The 18376-nt window shown below is 43.9% G+C and overlaps 1 protein-coding gene across 1 annotated transcript in view; it reads right to left on the bottom strand.

The window, feature by feature from the left end:
* LOC110487919 (ataxin-1) overlaps positions 1-18376 on the bottom strand; it is a 181739-nt gene that overhangs the window by 113279 nt on the left and 50084 nt on the right. The window contains exon 2 of the mRNA XM_036971340.1: positions 4641-5056. The gene's annotated coding sequence lies outside the window, so the exon portion shown is untranslated. The remainder of the gene's footprint in view (positions 1-4640; positions 5057-18376) is intronic.

Here is an 18376-nt window from a genome sequence, read left to right on the forward strand (position 1 = left end):
GTGGACCATAAAGGACATCGCTCTTAAACACAGCCCCAACACTTGACACAGGAGTAACAGATCAATAGACACCCCACCCAGACCAGCAAAACACTGGACCCCCCCCCCCTGGACCTAGATATAAAGGACCCACGCAGAGAGGACCTACGTCCAGACCACATAACCACCAGCCACATGCACAACCCCACCCCAACCAATCAACACCCCCCCAAGACAGTCATGCCCACACCCCATTTAGACCCCTAGAGATCAGACCTATGTCCCTCCAGCCCACCCCGTGCCCCCCACTCCCACAAAGAGGGCCTTAACATGGTAGTCACACATGCACCCAGGCTGTGAGTGGGCAAACAGGCCCAACCCCCACTCTTACACTTGCCCAAGCCAATGGCATGTACCAGATGCTAAGCAGGCTCTGCTCACACTTACTGGTCTGAGGCCAAACCACAAGACTAACAACATTGGACACATTATGGAACCTTCACTATTTCATCCTGGAATATCCAAGGCCTGAGGTAATCTGCCTTTGGCCTAAAGAGCAAGAACCTGGACTTCATCAAATAAATCTGAAATACAGACATTATCATCCTACAAGAACCCTGATATTGAGGAGACGGACCCACAGGTTGCCCTCTAGGTTACAGACAGCTGCTAGTCCCATCCACCAAACTACCAGGTGTGAAACAGGGAAGAGAATTTGGTACCTAACTCACTCTATTAAATTAATCAAAACAGGAACATTTTACATTTGGCTAGAAATTCAAAAGGAAATGATCTTAACAGAGAAAAATGTCCTCCTGTGTGCTACCTATATCCCCCCACTAGAATCCCCATATTTTAATGAAGACAGCTTCTCCATCCTGGAGAGGGGAAATCAATCATTTTCAGGCCTAGGGACATGTACTAGTCTGTGGTGACCTAAATGCCAGAACCGGACAAGAATCTGACACCCTCAGCACACAGGGGGACAAACACCTACCCGTAGGTGACAGCATTCCCTCCCCCATATGCCCCCCTAGGCACAACTATGACAACATAACCAACATAAACGGGTCACAACTCCTGCAGCTTTGTCGCACGCTGAGTATGTACATAGTTAATAGTAGGCTTCGAGGGGGCTCCTATTGTAGGTACACCTATAGCTCATCTCTTGGCAGTAGTACTGTGGACTACTTTATCACTGACCTCTACCCAGTCTCTCAGAGCGTTCACAGTCAGCCCACTAACACCCCTATCAGATCACAACAAAATCACAGTCTACTTGAACAGAGCAATATTCAATCATGAGGCATCAAAGCCAAAGGAACTGAGTAATATTAAGACATTCTATAGATTGAAGGAATGCAGTTTGGAAACCTATCAAAAAACAATTCAATCTCTTTTAGACAACTTCCTGGACAAAACGTTCCGCTGTAATAGTGAAGGTGTAAACTTGACAGTAGAAAATCTAAAGAGTATATTTGACCTCTCAGCTTCCCTATCAAATCTAAAAATACTTTAAAACAGAAAACCAAAGAAAATGAACAACAATAACAAATGGTTTGAAGAAGAATACAAAAACCTAAGAAAGAAACCTTTCAGAAACCTGTCCAACCAAAAACCAAAAGACCCAGAAATCCTGAGTCTACGCCTTCACTAAGGTGAATCACTAAAACAATACAGAAATACACTATGGAAAAAGAAGGAACAGCACATCAGAAATCAGCTCAATGTAATTGAAGAATTCTGTCACATAATTTCACACCTTTGTTTTTTTGTTTTGTCTTTTATCTTTATTTAACAAGGCAAGTCAGTTAAGAACAAATTATTATTTTCGATGACGGCTTAGGAACAGTGGGTTAACTGCCTGTTCAGGGGCAGAACGACAGATTTGTAACTTGTCAGCTCAGGGATTTGAACTTGCGACCTTTCGGTTACTAATCCAATGCCCGAACCATTATGCTACCCTGCCGCCCCGTTGCCCCAACCTACCATGGAGTCAGCAGGAGCAGGTACCCCGGTTAGAGGAGTCGAGGAGTGCGTCCAGGAACATTCCGCTATGTTACATCATCTTGGTGCCATGATGGATCGCGTTATCTAGACTATGGACCGCTGGGAGAGACAGGAAGTCTCTCCAGTGCCTCGAATAGCGCAACCGGGGTTACCTCTACCCGTCCCGTCCGGAGCCAGTCTCAGTGGGATGCGTCTCTCCCTTCCCAGGGAGCATGATGGGACGGCAGCACAGTGCCAGGGATTCCTGTTACAACTGGACCTCTACCTGGCCACTGTGTACTCAGCTCCCTCGGGAAGAGCCTCTCAGGAAGAGCTCTGGAGTGGGCAAACACTGTGTACTCAGCTCCCTCGGGAAGAGCCTCTCAGGAGGAGCTCTGGAGTGGGCAAACACTGTGTACTCAGCTCCCTCGGGAAGAGCCTCTCAGGAAGAGCTCTGGAGTGGGCAAACACTGTGTACTAAGCTCCCTCGGGAAGAGCCTCTCAGGAAGAGCTCTGGAGTGGGCAAACACTGTGGGGAGAAGGAGACGCGATGTTGGACCACTTCGAGAAGTTCACCCGTCGCTTCCAGGCCGTTTTCGGCAATCCCCCCGAAGGTAGAGCGGAAGGGGGAACGGCTCTTCCATTTCCTCAGTGAAAACGATGTACTGAGCAAATGTCAAATTGGCTTTTTACCAAATTATCATACGACAGACACACATATTCACCCTGCACACACTATTTGACAAACAAACAAATTAAAACAAAGGCAAAGTTTTCTCATGCTTTGTTGATTTCAAAAAAGCCTTAGACTCAATTTGGCGTGAGGTTCTGCTATACAAACTGATGGAAAGTGGTGTTGGGTGAAAAAATATTGAACATTATAAAATCCATGTACAAAAACAACAATTCAGCGGTTAAAATTTGGACAGAAACACACACATTTCTTTCCACAGGGCCGTGGGGTGAGACAGGTACGCAGCTTAATCCCCACCCTCTTCAACATATATATTAATGACCAGCTGCAGTAACTATCTGAGTTCCCTGTTAGCAGTATGAACAATTGTGTAGTGGAGTCATCCACTATAGTTGTCCAGTGTAGTCAGTCATCCACTATAGTTGTCTAGTGGAGTCAGTCATCCACTACAGTTGTCTAGTGGAGTCAGTCATCCACTATAGTTGTATAGTGGAGTCAGTCATCCACTACAGTTATCTAGTGGAGTCAGTCATCCACTACAGTTGTCTAGTGGAGTCAGTCAACCACTACAGTTGTCTAGTGGAGTCAGTCATCCACTATAGTTGTCTAGTGGAGTCAGTCATCCACTATAGTTGTATAGTGGAGTCAGTCATCCACTACAGTTGTCTAGTGGAGTCAGTCATCCACTATAGTTGTCTAGTGGAGTCAGTCATCCACTATAGTTGTATAATGGAGTCAGTCATCCACTACAGTTGCCTAGTGGAGTCAGTCATCCACTATAGTTGTATAGTGGAGTCAGTCATCCACTACAGTTGTCTAGTGGAGTCAGTCATCCACTATAGTTGTCTAGTGGAGTCAGTCGTCCACTACAGTTGTCTAGTGGAGTCAATCATCCACTATAGTTGTATAGTGGAGTCAGTCATCCACTACAGTTGTCTAGTGGAGTCAGTCATCCACTACAGTTGTCTAGTGGAGTCAGTCATCCACTATAGTTGTATAATGGAGTCAGTCATCCACTACAGTTGCCTAGTGGAGTCAGTTATCCACTATAGTTGTATAGTGGAGTCAGTCATCCACTATAGTTGTATAATGGAGTCAGTCATCCACTACAGTTGCCTAGTGGAGTCAGTCATCCACTATAGTTGTATAATGGAGTCAGTCATCCACTACAGTTGCCTAGTGGAGTCAGTTATCCACTATAGTTGTATAGTTGAGTCAGTCATCCACTATAGTTGTATAATGGAGTCAGTCATCCACTACAGTTGTCTAGTGGAGTCAATCCACCAATCACACACACACACAAACACAGCCGCTTGGTAGTGGAACATCTGTCACAGAACACCAGGGTTGTAAACACTGTGGAATCTAAGTCTTCGAATCAAATGGCACCCTATTCCCTATGTACTGGACTAATTTTGACCACAGTCTATAGGTTTTTGGTCAAAATTAGTGCACTATATAGGGAATAGGGTGCCATTTGGGATATAAGCTAAGCTATGAAGTTCTGTTTACAACATAGCGCTTTAGTATGTGGTCTGTGCTGGGCTGAGTTTCAATGTAGAACCTTATTTCCTGTTCTCTCCCCTGCACCCTTGTCCTCTCCTGATTGGACTAGATAGCTCTGGCCAGCCAGATCTGTCCTTCGCTTGGATAACCCTGACGACCTCAGGAAACTGACAACATGGTAGCTCGGTATCATTAAAACCTGAAGCATTCTGGGTTGGTAAGGCAATGAACTGCAATGCATTTTGTGTACACAACACGACCTACCTCACTCGCTTTTCATCCTACATACAGTACCTATTCTTCAGATGAAACTAGTAGATGAGGACAGCAGCTCTGTCTATACAAGCACATATAGTAGCAGAAGAAGAAATGTAAAAAAATATATATACAAATTCATTAATTCTTGCTTGGACAACATACATGCTTATATAGTAGGAGGCTGAGACTACAACTAAAACAGAACCAGTCTTACCTGAGGGTAGAAGGCAGTTGGTCCTGGCCTGGCCTGGTCCGGTGGTCCAGTTGGGAGAAACCAGAAAGAGGTTCAGTTGAACCCAGGGGACCAGTCAGTACTGTGGTTCAGTTGAACCCAGGGGACCAGTCAGTACTGTTGTTCAGTTGAACATAGGAAACCAGTCAGTACTGTGGTTCAGTTGAATCCAGGAACCCAGTCAGTACTGTGGTTCAGTTGAACACAGGAAACCAGTCAGTACTGTGGTTCAGTTGAACCCAGGAAACCAGTCAGTACCGTGGTTCAGTTGAACACAGGAAACCAGTCAGTACTGTGGTTCAGTTGAACCCAGGAAACCAGTCAGTACCGTGGTTCAGTTGAACCCAGGAACCCAGTCAGTACTGCAGCCTCGCTCCAGGTGCTTTCACCCTGATTCCCTGCAGAGAGGAGAGAGAAGACATGTTACATTTGAGTCATTTAGCAGACGCTCTTTTCCAGAGCTACTCACTGGAGCAATTAGGGTTAAGTGCCTTGCTCGAGGGCACGTCGACAGATTGTTCACCTAGTCGGCTCGGGGATTCCAATGCTCTTAACCGCTAATCTATCTTGTTCCTTAATAAGGAAGGGAAAATGTGTGTTTGTAATTATAGTACCGTTTGGAAACCAGCCTGCAACAGCCGTGTGGCTGAGCTGATAAAGCATGGTGCGTGGGTTTGTTTCCCATGAAGGACCAGTATGAAAATTTGTGCACTCTCTACTGTAAGTCGCTCTGGATAAGAGCATCTGATAAACATTTTTTTTTTAAACATCATTCAATAGGGATGACTACTCCTGTCTACTGAAGTCACAGCTCAGATCAAAACATTTAATGACCCCACAATTAAGGCTGTGGTGGTCATGACATTTTGTCAGCCGGTTATTGTCATATAAATAACTTCCGAACTCACGGTAATTGACTGTTAATTAACATAAACACATTTAGCATCTCGAGGCCTCCACACATACAAGCCGCTAACACGAGCCTTTGGAACGTCTACATTTAAAAAAGTATAATAAATCAATTTAATACACAGCATCACAATAAATATATGATTTATTTTAGGCAGGTCTAAAGAAACACTTTGATAGCTATGACCAGGGTAGCCTAGTGGTTTGAGCGTTGGACTAGTAACCGGAAAGTTGCGAGTTCAAACCCCCGAGCTGACAACGTACAAATCTGTCATTCTGCCCCTGAACAGGGAGTTAACCCACTGTACCTAGGCTGTCATTGAAAATAAGAATTTGTTCTTAACTGACTTGCCTAGTTAAATAAAGATTTTAATTTTACCAACTTTTTTTTGTTTTGTTTTTACACCTTTATTTAATCTTTATTTAACTTGGCAAGTCAGTTAAGAACACATTCTTATTTTCAATAATTAAGTCTGATTTGATAGAGCAGTCTGACTGAGCAGCAGCAGGCCCGTAATCTTTCATTCAAACAGCACTTTCGTGCGTTTTGCCAGCAGCTCTTCGCAAGCACTGTGGCTGGTGTAACCAATGTGAAATGGCTAGCTAGTTAGCTGGGTGTGCGCTAATACTCTTTCAAACGTCACTGGCTTTTAGATTTGGAGTAATTATTCCCATTGCGCTGCAAGGGCCGCAGCTTTTGTGGAGCGATGGGTAACGATGCTTCAAGTGTGGCTGTTGTCGATGTGTTCTTGGTTCGAGCCCAGGTAGGGGCGAGGAGGGGGACGGAAGATATACTGTTACACTGGCAATAATATAGTGCCTATAAGAACATCCAATAGTCAAAGGTATATGAAATACAAATGGTATAGAGAGAAATAGTCCTATAAATACTATATTAACTACAACCTAAAACTTCTTACCTGGGAATATTGAAGTCTCATGTTAAAAGGAACCACCAGCTTTCATATGTTCTCATGTTCTGAGCAAGGAACTGAAACGTTTTTTTATATTAAAATAAGTGTCAATTCAGTATTGTTGTAATTGTCATTATTACAAATAAAAAATAAAAACAAATCGGCGGATTAATCGGTATCGGCTTTTTTGGTCCTCCAATAATCGGTATTAGTATCGGCGTTGAAAAATCATAATCCGTCGACCTCTACTCTGGACGGTTCTGACTTAGAATATGTGGACAACTACAAATACCTAGGTGTCTGGTTAGACTGTAAACTCTCCTTCCAGACTCACATTAAGCATCTCAAATCCAAATTGAAGTCTAGAATCGGCTCCCTATTTCGCAACAAAGCCTCCTTCACTCATGCTGCCAAACATACCCTCGTAAAACTGACTATCCTACCGATCCTTGACTTCGGCAATGTCATTTACAAAATAGCCTCCAACACTCTACTCAGCAAATTGGATGTAGGCTATCACAGTGCCATCCATTTTGTCAACAAAGTCCCATATACTACCCACCACTGCGACCTGTATGCTCTCGTTGGCTGGCCTTCGCTACATATTCATCTCCAAACCCACTGGCTCCAGGTCATCTATAAGTCTTTGCTAGGTAAAGCCCCGCCTTATCTCAGCTCACTGGTCACCATAGCAACACCCACCGATAGCACGGGCTCCTGCAGGTATATTTCACTGGTCATCCCCAAAGCCAACTCCTCCATTGGCCGCCTTTCCTTCCAGTTCTCTGCTACCAGTGACTGGAAATAATAGCAAAAATCACTGAAGCTGGAGACTTATATCTCCCTCACTAACTTTAAGCATCAGCTGTCAGAGCAGCTTACCGATCACTGCACCTGTACACAGCCCATCTGTAAATAGCCCACATAACAACCTCATCCCCATATTGGTATTTTGGTTTGCTCTTTTGAACCCCAGTATCTCTACTTGCATGTCATCATCTGCACATCTATCACTCCAGTGTTTAATGCTAAATTGTAATTATTTAGTCACTATGGTCTATTTATTGCCTTACGTCCCTAATCTTACTACATTTGCACACATTGTATATCTGATTTTCTATTGTGCTATTGACTGTACATTTGTTTATGTGTAACTCTGTGTTGTTGTTTTTGTCGCACTGCTTTGATTTATCTTGGCCAGGTCGCAGTTATAAATGAGAACTTGTTCTCAGCTGGCCTACCTGGTTAAATAAAGATGAAGTAAAATATTGCTAAAGTTTGTTGACACTAGACCAATTGTGTACCAAAGACATCTTAAATCTATGGTTTTTTTAAAATGTTTTTCTGCTGTGCGTAATTTGCATTAGGCTATTAGGCTACATATCGTATAATGACACAATCATTATTTTAATTCCGTTTTTCGGTCTTGGGCTCATATATATATATATATATATATATATATATATATATATATATATATATATATATATATATATATATATGTGTATGCATCAGCTCTAACTTGCATATGGGTGTTTTGAATTAATGATCGCCTTAGAAAGCACTGTCCATTTCGTTGTTGTTAGGCTTTGAAACAACATGCAATGACCATGTTTTCCACTCAGTTTCAACCTGTTGGTGAACTTCTTTCTTCAAATTGATCATCCCAGTGAGGTGAGTTTAAAAGCATGATAAGTGTTTGATGTGAGTGTCAGAGTGGCTAGAGGGACATTAGAGCCCAGAAGACCAGGCAATTAGGACCTGATGGAGGGATAAGAGCCCTGAGTACCAGGTCATTAGGACCTGATGCAGGGACAATAGAGCCCTGAGTACCAGGGCATTAGAACCTGATGGAGGGACAATAGAGCCCTGAGTACCAGGCCATTAGGACCTGATGGAGGGACAATAGAGCCCGGAGTACCAGGTCATTAGGACCTGATGGAGGGACAATAGAGCCTTGAGGACCAGGCCATTAGCGACCAAAAGGTCCTTACCAACACATGTCCAGAGTGCATAAGAGGAGATTACCGTGACTCAATGGTCACGTGGAATTTGACTGCTGGTGTGGCGGAAAAATGGTCACCGCAACAGCCCTACTAAGAGTGGTATATTTTCCACAGACAACCAGACACAACACTTCCAGTAGGCCAAACAAATACTACTGCTGGTCTACTACTCCTTCTATCCAAACATTCTAAGTACTGTATGTACAGTACAGTAACATTGTCTGTGTTTTTTAGGGAGTTTCCCAGACAGCCCAGCCTGCGTGATGACCCCTGACCTCTAACCTCTCCTTAGGGGTTGATTGGGAGGGACAGGGGGGTTAGTACAGTGGTTTTCCAGCTACATTCCTCTGGGGTGGACATTGTAGGGAGGAATGAGTGGTTAATCACCATGGTAAACAGTAATGTTACTTAACCCTCAGATCTCCCAAGAGAGAGAGACAGGGAGAGACAGGGAGAGAGAGAGAGAGAGAGAGAGAGAGAGAGAGAGAGAGAGAGAGAGAGACCGAGAGAGAGAAAGAGAGAGAAAGAGAGAGAAAGAGAGAGCGAGAAAGAAAGAGAGACAGAGAGAGAGAGAGAGAGAGAGAGAGAGAGAGAGAGGCTGCGCTACTGGGCAGGCTGGCAGACAGGCTGCATCCACTAAACAAACACAGTCCACTCTATTTATAGACCCCTTGCCCATTGGCATGGCAACCACAGCTGTTTACCCACATCACAAACTAGTTTGCTTTTTAAAAATGTATTTTCTATTCTTCTAGGAAATCTTTAGCATGTTTAGCTTAGTTTTCCAGGTTGGGTCATCTCACAGCCTCAAGGCAGACATGAGATGTTCAATGTTAGCTTCATGTCTGTCTGACTGTCTGCCTTTCTGACTGTCTGTCTGACTGTCTGAGTCTGTCTGTCTGTCTGATTGTCTGTCTGACTGTCTAAGTCTGTCTGACTGTCTGCCTTTCTGTCTGTCTGTCTGTCTGTCTGTCTGTCTGTCTGTCTGTCTGTCTGTCTGTCTGTCTGTCTGTCTGTGTCTGAGTCTGTCTGACTGTCTATCTGACTGTCTAAGTCTGTCTGACTGTCTAACAGTCTGTCTGTCTGATTGTCTGTCTGACTGTCTGAGTCTGTCTGACTGTCTTATTGTCTGACTGTCTGTCACTCTGGTCTGTGTTTGTTTACTTGTTTGTATTTGTATGTTTACTATAGTTGTGTATGAGGTTTGGTGTCACCTGATCCAGTGTCAGTTCAGTTGCCCTCGGGGGCCTGAAAGGTACACTCCCAACTACACTAGTGCCGTTTGTTCCAACCTAGACTTGTACACAACACAAACAATAACTGCAGCCCTAGAAACCAGCATTTGATAGGTATTTGTTAGATATTACTGCACTGCCAGAGCTGAAAAAAACAAGCATTTCGCTACACCCACAATAAGATTAGCTAAACATGTGTATGTGACCAATAAAATTGGATTTGATTTGAGACAGTGATGTCCAGATATAAAGTATTTGACAGGGATATGATGTCCTTATTTGGACAGATAATGAGTGAAAGATTGCACATTTTCAATACAGATGCATATTCAGCATACTGTCACCTGTCATATCCTTCTATTTCCTTCTATTTCTATGCTAGTTGTTCTGCTTTCTGCTCACAGTATGAGCTACTGTCAACTGGAGTGGTTTTGAAGTGTGTAAATGGGTGAGATCACCTTAGCTGGAGGGCTCCTGAATGGCGCAGCGGTTTAAGGCCCTGCATCTCAGTGCTAGAAGCATCACTACAGGCTGTATCCAGGCTGTATCACAACTGGCCGTGATTGGGAGTCCCATATGGCGGCGCGTAATTTGCCCAGTGCTGTCTGGTGTAGGCCGTCATTGTAAGTAAGAATTTGTTCTTAACTGACCTGGCATAATTCACAGAGCAACCTATACCTGGCATAATTCACAGAGCAACATATACCTGGCATAATTCACAGAGCAACCTATACCTGGCATAATTCACAGAGCAACATATACCTGGCATAATTCACAGAGCAACATATACCTTGCATAATTCACACAGCAACCTATACCTGGCATAATTCACAGAGCAACATATACCCGGCATAATTCACAGAGTAACCTATACATGGCATAATTCACAGAGTAACCTATACATGGCATAATTCACAGAGCAACCTATACCTGGCATAATTCACAGAGCAACATATACCTGGCATAATTCACAGAGCAATTTATACCTGGCATAATTCACAGAGCAACATATACCTGGCATAATTCACAGAGCAACCTATACCTGGCATAATTCTTCTTTGTAATCAATGAGTACAGTAGGGCCAGGAATGATAGGATGCTTCCCATCCACCCTCTGGTCACACACAAACTCCTCTTTCTCTATAATATGTTTATATACAGCATTGTAAAGATGTGCCAATAGTTAAAGTACAAAAGGGAAAATAATTTTATGTTGTATTTACGATGGTGTTTGTTCTTCACTGGTTGCCCTTTTCTTGTGGCAACAGGTCACAAATCTTGCTGCTATGGTGGCACACTGTGGGATTTCATCAAATAGATATGGGAGTTTATCAAAATTGGATTTGTTTTCAAATTCTTTGTTGTTCTGTGTAATGAGGGAAATATGTGTCTCTAATATGGTCATACATTTGACAGGAGGTTAGGAAGTGCAGCTCAGTTTCCACCTAATTTTGTGGGCAGTGAGCACATCTTCTCCTGAGAGCCAGGTCTGCCTTCGGCGGCCTTTCTCATTAGCAAGGCTATGCTCACTGAGTCTGTACATAGTCAAAGCTGTCCTTAATTTTGGGTCAGTCACACTGGTCAGGTATTCTGACACTGTGTATTCTCTGTTTAGGGCCACCTAGCATTCTAGTTTGCTCAGTTTTTTTGTAAATTCTTTCCAATGTGTCAAGTAATTATCTTTTTGTTTTCTCATAATTTGGTTGGGTCTAATAGTGTTGCTGTCCTGGGCTCTGTGGGGTCTGTTTGTGTTTGTGAACAGAGCCCCAGGACCAGCTTGCTTAGGGGGCTCTTCTCCAGGTTCATCTCTCTGTAGGTGATGGCTTTGTTATGGAAGGTTTGGGAATCGCTTCCTTTTAGGTGGTTGTAGAATTGAATGGCACTTTTTTGTGTTTGTCCCATTTTGTGAATTCTTGGTTGGTGAACGGACCCCAGACCTCAAAACCATAAACAGCAATGTGTTCTATAACTGATTCAAGCATTTTTGGCCAGATCCTAATTGGTATGTCAATTTTATGTTCCTTTTGATGTGTGCTCTAGGACAACGGTGTCTAGATGGAATGTGTATTTGTGGTCCTGGCAACTGGACATTTTTTGGAACACCATTATTTTTGTCTTACTGTGAGTGCCCAGGTCTGTCAGGGCCCAGGTCTGTCAAGGCCCAGGTCTGGCAGAATCTGTGCAGAAGATCTAGGTGCTGCTGTAGGTCCTCCTTGGTTGGGGACAGAAGCACCAGATCATCAGCAAACAGTAGGGTTAGACCAGGTGCTGCACACTGTACTAGTGCCCTCACCAATTTCTCTCTCTCTCTCTAGTGCCCTCGTCAATTTCTCTCTCTCTCTCTCTAGTGCCCTCGCCAATTTCTCTCTCTCTCTCTCATCTTCCCTCACAGAATGAAAAGTCTTCTCCCTCTCTGAGGCCTGGCTCCCAAACGCTGGGCAAGGTTCATCTGGAAGAGGTCCATCCTCCTCAGTGAATTTTATTTAAAAAAATGTTTTTACACATTTAAAAAGGTTATCCTTTTTAAATAAAACTATATGAAATATAATCACGTCACCAGATAATTGATTAAAACACTGTTTAGCAATGCAGGTCTACAGTAGTCTCAACAGCAATCTGTAGGGTAGCTCCATGGTGTAGCCATAGGACAGCTAGTTTACGTCCTCCTCTGGGTACATTGACTTCAATACAAAACCTAGGAGGCTCATGGTTCTCACCCCCTTCCATAGACTTACACAGTAATTATGACAACTTCTGGAGGATGTCCTCCAACCTATCAGAGCTGTTGCAGCATGAACTGACATATTGTCCACTCAATCAAAGGATCAGAGAATGAATCTAGTACTGAAAGCATAAGCTACAGCTAGCTAGCACTGCAGTGCATAACATGATGAATCTAGTACTGAAAGCATAAGCTACAGCTAGCTAGCACTGCAGTGCATAACATGTGGTAAGTAGTTGACTCAAACATAGAGAAAGACAATAGGTGAACAGTTATGAACTAATTAATGTCTTCCAAAATGAAGGAGAAGCAAGAGAAAAACAGAGAGTCTTTTTTTGTTCACTTACAGTTTCACTTACTTAGCTAGCTAGTTTAGCCTACTGAAATACCCTGCTCAAACAGAGGGATGCTATGTTAGCCAGCTGGCTATAACAGAGGGATGCTATGTTAGCTAGCTGGCTATAACAGAGGGATGCTATGTTAGCTAGCTGGCTATAACAGAGGGATGCTATGTTAGCCAGCTGACTATGACTATCCAACACAACACTGAAACTCTTCCAAGTCAATTTCTTGCCACCGGGGCCCCGCCGGTGTAACTGCTTACTGACTGTACACTGTAACGTCACTACATAATTGTAGCGGGTTTACTAACACGTTAGTTCTATTAACTAGTACGTTACTTTAGCTAGTATGGTGACAACGATGTGGGCTGTGTGTAGTGGTTTGGTCACATACAGCTGATGTGTTGTGCATTGAAGTCCATAAGAGAAGGGAAGAGGTGAGAGGAGGACAGCGCATGGATGCGAGAAGGAATACAACGTGGCTGTTTGTTTACGTGTGATCAGTGGGTATATTCATTCCGCCGATTCTGTTGATAAATGTTTCTTAAACGGAAGCAAACGGAACAAAACAGGGATAAGCATACTTGAATTTGCCCAATAGAAACTCTTGTTTGCAACTGTTGGACTAATGATTACACCCTAGATCAACTAGATCAACTAGATGCAGGCAAGAATGTGTCACTGTCTGTCCATGTGTCACTGTCTGTCATCTCAAATGTTTCTCTTGACCTGTGTGCACCTACATTGTAAACTTTCATTCATAGGCTAGGTTGTAGCAACCACATGATGGGTAAAGGGAAAATTAGAGTATCATGTAGTAGCCTATACCTATCGATGTTACATTGAGCTGTATGAATGGAATATGATTGACAGCCATCCAGCATGCTGTAATTTTAAGTGGTCTTCCCTCATCTTAAACACCACTGACCAGCACTGGTATCAGTGGGCTTCACCAGGTATCACTAGGTATCCATGGGTATCAGTTGGTAACAGTGGGTATCACCAGGTATCACTAGGTATTCGTGGGTATCAGTTGGTAACAGTGGGTATCACCAGGTATTAGTGGGAATCAGTTGGTAACAGTGGGTATCACCAGGTATCACTAGGTATCCGTGGGTATCAGTTGGTAACAGTGGGTATCACCAGGTATCAGTGGGTATCAGTAGGTATCACTAGGCATCAGTGGGTATCACTAGGTATCAGTGGGTATCACTAGGTATCAGTGGGTATCACCAGGTAACAGTGGGTATCACTAGGTATCAGTGGGTATCACCAGGTAACAGTGGGTAACACTAGGTATCAGTGGGTATCACCAGGTATCAGTGGGTATCAGTAGGTATCAGTAGGTATCAGTGGGTATCACCAGGTATCAGTGGGTATCAGTAGGTATCACTAGGCATCAGTGGGTATCACTAGGTATCAGTGGGTATCACTAGGTATCAGTGGGTATCACCAGGTAACAGTGGGTAACACTAGGTATCCGTGGGTATCAGTTGGTAACAGTGGGTATCACCAGGTATCCACAGGTATCAGTTGGTAACAGTGGATATCACCAGGTATCCACAGGTATCACTTGGTATCAGTGGGTATCACCAGGTATCAGTGGGTATCAGTAGGTATCACTAGGTATCAGTGGGTATCACTAGGTATCAGTGGGTATCACTAGGTATCAGTGGGTATCAGTGGGTATCAGTGTCTCCTGACCCCTCCTGTCTCAGCCTCCAGTATTTATGCTACAGTAGTTTATGTGTCGGGGGGCTGGGGTCAGTTTGTTATATCTGGAGTACTTCTCCTGTCCTATTGGTGTCCTGTGTGAATCTAAGTGTGCGGAGGACCTGAGCCCTAGGACCATGCCCCAGGACTACTTGACATGATGACTCCTTGCTGTCCCCAGTCCACCTGGCCGTGCTGCTGCTCCAGTTTCAACTGACCTGAGCCCTAGGACCATGCCCCAGGACTACCTGACATGATGACTCCTTGCTGTCCCCAGTCCACCTGACCGTGCTGCTGCTCCAGTTTCAACTGTTCTGCCTTATTATTATTCGACCATGCTGGTCATTTATGAACATTTGAACATCTTGGCCATGTTCTGTTATAATCTCCACCCGGCACAGCCAGAAGAGGACTGGCCACCCCACATAGCCTGGTTCCTCTCTAGGTTTCTTCCTAGGTTTTGGCCTTTCTAGGGAGTTTTTCCTAGCCACCGTGCTTCTACACCTGCATTGCTTACTGTTTGGGGTTTTAGGCTGGGTTTCTGTACAGCACTTTGAGATATCAGCTGATGTACGAAGGGCTATATAAATACATTTGATATGATTTGATATCACTAGGTATCAGTGGGTATCACTAGGTATCAGTGGGTATCACTAGGTATCAGTAGGTATCACTAGGTATCAGTGTGTATCACCATGTATCAGTGGGTAGCACTAGCTATCAGTGGGTATCAGTGGGTATCACTAGGTATCAATGGGTATCACCATGTATCAGTGGGTAGCACTAGGTATCAGTGGGTATCACTAGGTATCAGTGGGTATCAGTAGGTATCACTGGGTATCAGTGGGTATCACTAGGTATCCCTAGGAATCAGTGGGTATCACTAGGTATCAGTGGGTATCACTAGGTATCAGTGGGTATCAGAACTCCCAGCCGAGCCCAATCACTGTGTGTGTGTGTGTGTGTGTGTGTGTGTGTGTGTGTGTGTGTGTGTCCTATCGGAAACCAAAGTTCACCTCAGAACCTCTGTACAGCCAGGTGTCCTGACCTGTTTCCCAGTAGTTACCTGACTATCATGCTGCACTGTGCTGCTGACACACTTAAACACACTACAGCAGAACGCCAAACTGGTCTGACCATAAAGTACTATGTGTATGGTAAAAGAGTAGCATGATAATAGCAGACGTGTCTGTGTGTGCATGCGTGTGGGAGAGTGCATGAATGCGTGTGTGTGGGAGGCATCATAATGTAGAAGCCCAGACCAAACTAGGACAAGCCCTGACACTCTGACACAGCAAACGGACACGTTGACAGATCTAACCATCTATGAAAAATGGTGAGAAAGCATTGAGCCAGACCACCACCGCGGTACTAAAGTAGCACTCACTGTCGGAGGAGCTGCTAAACGAATTGCTGAATAAAAGCAAAAGTTGTTTGTCAGACATGATACTAGTCGAACCGCAAAGGTGGCTGCTACAAGTGGATTTCAAGAGGATGGATTCAACACTGGGCCTTCAGATGTCAGAACCTTTTCTTATTACCTGATAGAAACCACTGGGGACAGGAAAAACCTTTCAAGAACCAAGTCTAGACTAACCTGAAGAGGAAATGCCCAATAAGGAGGAACGGTAGACATGGACTAGAAGTCTGTAACAGTCAACCCTTGCTTCAAGGTCAAGGAGAGTTCATTACACAATTGTCTCCATCTCCAACTCTCATCTTTCTCTAATTTTCTCGCTCTCTCCCTCTTTCTCTTCCCGGTCTGTCTTTCTTTCTTTCTCTGATGATAGGATTCCCTCTGGGAATGACATCATCCTGAAACATGTGATTGACATGTGAGGAGGAGAAAGAGAGAGATATTTTTATTTTACCTTTATTTAACTAGGCAAGTCAGTTAAAAACAAATTCTTATTTTCAATGATGGCCTAGGAACAGTGGGTTAACTGCCTGTTCAGGGGCAGAACGAAAGATTTGTACCTTGTCAGCTGGGGGATTTGAACTTGCAACCTTCCGGGTACTAGTCCAACGCTCTAAACTCTAGACTACCCTGCTGCTCCGAGAGAGAGAGATAGAGAGAGAGTAGAATGAGAGCGAGAGCGAGAGCGAGAGAGTAGAGATAGAGAGAGAGACACAGACAGAGAGAGCGAGAGACAGACAGACAGACAGACAGACAGACAGACAGACAGACAGACAGACAGACAGACAGACAGACAGACATACATACATAGGAGTACAGTACGGCACAGTAAGAGTGGGTTTTCCAAGAGAGGATTCACACATTGTGTGTTTGTGTGTGTGTGTGTGCATTAGAGTACCGTTAGATATAGAGGAGCACACACACACACACACACACAAACCTCTAGGGTGTACTAACACATGGTGACAGAGTGCACTAACTCCACACATCAGAACGACAAGCATCACCTGAGGGAATTATCCAGCATTCCTGAGTCGTGCCCAGTTAGAGGAGTAAAGAAGGAGAGAGAAGTGGAGAGAGAAGAGGAGAAAGAAGAGGAGAGAGGAGAGAGAGAGGAGAGAGAAGAGAGAGAAGAGGAGAGAGAGAAGATGAGAGGGGAGAGAAAAGAGGAGAGAGAAGAGGGAGTGTAGTGTGTGTGTGTGTGTGTGTGTGTGTGTGTGTGTGTGTGTGTGTGTGTGTGTGTGTGTGTGTGTGTGTGTGTGTGTCCAGCTCAAGCTGTTTCCCTTATATTTTTGTCTTCCTGCCAAGAAATTCTGTGTAAATACAACTAAAGCTCCATCCTCTTCCTCTGACCTTCTTTCGTTTCTAGGTGAAACCAAATTACTCATTCATTTTCACGAACACCTTGTGGTTTCTGTCCGGAGTGTTCACCATCCTTGTGATCATTGCTCTTAAAACAGATTCTGCTTTCAAGTTGGAGGCTATGCACCTGACCCTCACAGCTGGTCAGTTTGTGCTCTTGTTTAGCAAAATCCTCTGTCATGTTAGCCAAATCCTATGTCATGTTAGCCAAATCCTCTGTCATGTTAGCCAAATCCTCTGTCATGTTAGCCAAATCCTCTGTCATGTTAGCCAAATCCTCTGTCATGTTAGCCAAATCCTCTGTCATGTTAGCCAAATCCTCTGTCATGTTAGCCAAATCCTATGTCATGTTCGCCAAATCTTGTCATGTTCGCCAAATCCTATGTCATGTTCGCCAAATCCTAAGTCATGTTCGCCAAATCCTATGTCATGTTCGCCAAATCCTATGTCATGTTCGCCAAATCCTATGTCATGTTAGCCAAATCCTAAGTCATGTTCGCCAAATCCTATGTCATGTTCGCCAAATCTTGTCATGTTCGCCAAATCCTCTGTCATGTTCGCCAAATCTTGTCATGTTCGCCAAATCCTATGTCATGTTCGCCAAATCCTAAGTCATGTTCGCCAAATCCTATGTCATGTTCGCCAAATCCTATGTCATGTTCGCCAAATCTTGTCATGTTCGCCAAATCCTATGTCATGTTCGCCAAATCCTAAGTCATGTTCGCCAAATCCTATGTCATGTTCGCCAAATCCTGTCATGTTCGCCAAATCCTATGTCATGTTAGCCAAATCCTATGTCATGTTCGCCAAATCCTATGTCATGTTAGCCAAATCCTTTGTCATGTTCGCCAAATCCTATGTCATGTTCGCCAAATCCTATGTCATGTTCGCCAAATCCTATGTCATGTTAGCCAAATCCTATGTCATGTTCGCCAAATCCTATGTCATGTTAGCCAAATCCTATGTCATGTTAGCCAAATCCTATGTCATGTTAGCCAAATCCTATGTCATGTTAGCCAAATCCTAAGTCATGTTCGCCAAATCCTATGTCATGTTCGCCAAATCCTATGTCATGTTCGCCAAATCCTATGTCATGTTA

This window comes from Oncorhynchus mykiss, chromosome 32 (assembly GCF_013265735.2).
Source record: "Oncorhynchus mykiss isolate Arlee chromosome 32, USDA_OmykA_1.1, whole genome shotgun sequence".
Classification (NCBI taxonomy): Eukaryota; Metazoa; Chordata; class Actinopteri; order Salmoniformes; family Salmonidae; genus Oncorhynchus; species Oncorhynchus mykiss.